The sequence below is a fragment of the Coenobita brevimanus genome, chromosome 57, assembly GCF_032717465.1.
Source record: "Coenobita brevimanus isolate Jiangsu-jjx chromosome 57, ASM3271746v2, whole genome shotgun sequence".
NCBI classification, from domain to species: Eukaryota; Metazoa; Arthropoda; class Malacostraca; order Decapoda; family Coenobitidae; genus Coenobita; species Coenobita brevimanus.
The window spans coordinates 2,103,601-2,107,267 of record NC_137010.1 but is presented as its reverse complement, the minus strand read 5'-3'; positions in this window follow the sequence as shown (position 1 = coordinate 2,107,267).

Sequence of the window (3,667 nt, the reverse complement as noted above, 5' to 3'; positions counted from 1 at the left end):
CTCAAGAGTTAACCGTTGTCCTTCATGTATGCAACAGGTCAACTCTGGAACTGTCTCCCTCGTTCAGTATTTCCTAAAGCCAATGATCTCCAGTCTTTCAAACGCATTGTGTCCAGGCATCTCGAAATGAATGTATCCTGAATTTGGCTCTGTTATCTTGTTTTTGTTTTATAGTGGAGGGAACAGTTTTGCGGGCTCCTGGCCTTGGGTTCCTCTTTTCTTGCATTAAAAAAAAACAGATAGACAGACATGTAAAGAGATAGACAGTTAGATAAATGGAAAGACAGACCGATATAGATAGATGAAGAGATAGACAGTGAAGATGGATACTTAGATTAAGAGACATAGTGTAGACAGATAGTGTAGATAGACAGTGAAGAAGAAGAATTAGATTAATAGACATAGATAGATAGTGTAGATAGATGGATAGTGCAGAGAGATAGTGCAGATAAATAGATTGAGGAGATAGATAATATAGACAGGTAGGCTGGTAGTGTAAGCAGATAGATAGGACAGACACAAGAATACAGATAGATACTAGTCGTGCAGTTAGATTAATAGATTGATAGGTAGATAGATAGACAGATTGATGAATTGTGCCAAATCCAACTTACCCAAACCTAAGTTAATCTAACCCAACCCAAAGCAATTGTTAGGTTTAGGATCCCGGGCGGGTATTAGTAGGACTCCAGAGTGATCTTGTCCCAAAACAAGTTTCACCCTTTTTTAATTGTCAAAACCACTTTTAAAAATAATTAAAATAATCTCTGGTTTTATTAACATGTTCTGTTTACAACTGCAGTAATACTCTTGTTATTTCTACAAGTTAAATTAAACATGCTCTCCCTACCAAAACAATTATACTCACGCTCTCTACTGTATGGTAAATAAATAGGGCGAGTCAAGTCTGTCACGGATCGTCATTTCGAGTCTGAGTTTCTTACGGAGTGGGAGGTGAGAATTTCCTCTTCCCAGCGTCAGTGTCTCAAGTTTTATTAGTGGTCATTAATTTCGTTAGCATATATTGTTATGGCAACCAAGCGGGTAATTATTAAAGCAATGTCTGGCCAAAGGTTTGTGGCCATGGCCTGGGGCCTTGATCGTCTGTACGTCGACTTCAGGTTGGGACAAACCCGTGTGCGGTTCTTGGTGGATACAGGATCGCCCACATCCAGTGTTACCGAAGAAAAGTTACAAGTTAGTGGATTAAGCAGTAGTTTTACTGAGTATAAAACTAAGTATGGTCTGGCCCATCCAGTAACTGTGGGGCATTTACACGATGTTCAGCTTTGTGCTCCACTCGATCGTAAACTCACAGGCGGATGGAAGTTGAAGACAGGCCCCAAGTTTATTTATTATTATTATTTTTTTTTTTTTTGGGGGGGAGGCAGTAAAAAAATGTAATTAGTTTGAAATAATCGAAAATACTAGGGCAGCAGTGGTTTAGTGCTGATCAAGTTTTAGTGAATGGAAAATACAATGGCAAAATTTTTCTTATATATGACGTTGTGACATATAGCTGAGTCATGTGTGTATGTTGTATGTATGTGTATGTATGTACGTATGTATGGATGTGTATGATTTATGTATATTTGTATGTGTATGCACTATGTATGGATGGATGGATGGATGTATGATGTATGTATGTATATTTGTATGTGTATGTACTGTATGGATGGATGGATGTGTATGATGTATGTATGTATATTTGTATGTGTATTGACTGTATGTATGTATGGATAGATGGATGTTTATATATGATGTATGTATGTATATTTATGTGTATGTACTGTATATATGGATGAATAGGTGGATGTGTATGTATGATGTATGTATGTATATTTGTATGTGTATGATGGATGGATGTGTATGTATGATGTATGCATGTATATTTGTATGTGTTATGTGTGTATGAATGTACAGTATGTGTATGTAATTGGTCCTCTTAGCCAAATGCCCCAAGTGTTCCCAGATAATTACCCGTCATTTTGTTCACCAGGTAGGGACTCTCCTGAGCTGAATAAGATTGTGTGATGCATGTGAATATAAATAACTGAAGGGGTAAGAGCTCCCTCCCGAAGTGACCCCCCCCCCTCTCTCTCTCTCAAAGCCGACGGTGTGAGCAAAGCGAGTGTCAGTGTACAAGAATCTTGCGTGTTGGTACGAAAGCTGAATCTCTCCACAGACGATCCGTACGAGTGGGAAGTGTTGGATGAGAGGCACGGGATAGCTTGAATTCATATTTTCTCTAACGCTCTGAAAGTGGCATTAGTGTAGCACGAAATTTTAGATAAAATAAAGAAATCAAGTTTTAAATTGCGCCTCACTCCCGCCCAACGTTTCCACTTTGTGTTGATATTGAGGGCGCGTACTTTCGTCTTGGCGGGCTTCGTCATCTCTTCCCGCCGAGGATAAGGAGCTCAAACTTACAAAAACGCGACTTTATTTTACAAGCATGAAATTTACCGTCGTTGAAGACTTGATGAAAACTGATTTTGTCATTTTTAGATTTTGGATTCGCCTCTGTCGTTCCAAATCGTCCCGTGTTTACCATTTTGAAATGACCGAAGTGCATCCGTGGTGGTAGCAAGGATGAATATTTCTGAAAAAGTGCAAAATGTATCAGCAAAAATAATTTCAATAAATACTGCCTGAACTCCAGAAAGGATTACTAGATTTTCGTGAAAATAACCCATCCATCCATCCATCCATCATCCAATCCTACGCCGCCCCTTGAGGAGCTCAGGAGCCCGCGGCTAGGCAGTTGGTCCTGACGTTTAAGATGAGAGTGACCAACCTCACTCATCCCTGAGTGGCAATACGTGAGCAATAAACCCAAACCTTCCCTTGGATATAAACCTTCACCGGCTGAATCCGATTGGAACACAATAATTACTCACTAAACCACCAGGCGCCAAAATTTGGTTATATGGTTACTACCCAGCGTAGTAAATGGTTTCCTGGTGTACAGGAAACCATTTGGCTTGTCACTCAGTGTAGAGTCACCCACAGGCAGAAGGAAGAGGAAAGAATGAAGGAAAGACAGAAGAGGGAGTGTAAAGTCACCCGTAGGCAGAAAGACGAGGAAAGACTGAAGGAAAGAAAGAAGATGGAAGGAAAGAAGGATGGAGGAGAGGAAAGGGCAGACATCCGAGAGCAGCACTATACTGAGTGAATGGATGGTGAGCGCCCCCACCTACAACGTCTCAAAACATAATCGAAATACGTTATCTCCAATCATGCGATAAAAAAAATAAAAAAAATAAAATAAAAGTAGCCTTACGGATACCATCGCCAGAAAATAAGTAAAACAAATAATATAAACTGGTGCAAAAATAAGAAACTGCTGCAAAAAAGTAAAAATGATAAGTAAATGCTTAAATATTCAAAGTAAGGAGAAGTACTGTGAAAAAAAAAAAATCATATAACCGTAAACTCATCGGTAAACGAAAACCATCATTAAACCGCTACATCTTAAAATGAATAAATAAACAAATAAATCTTCCAAAAAATAGCCTACATATGCAATTAAACATAAAGGAAAACCACAAAAAGTCATTAAATTAAAAAAAAAAAAAATCAGGACTTCAAACGCTCAGCAGTAACAATGAATTAAATTTTTCGAAAAAGAATTGGATCGGTTTTGGAAGTACGTGTGGGTTGGGAT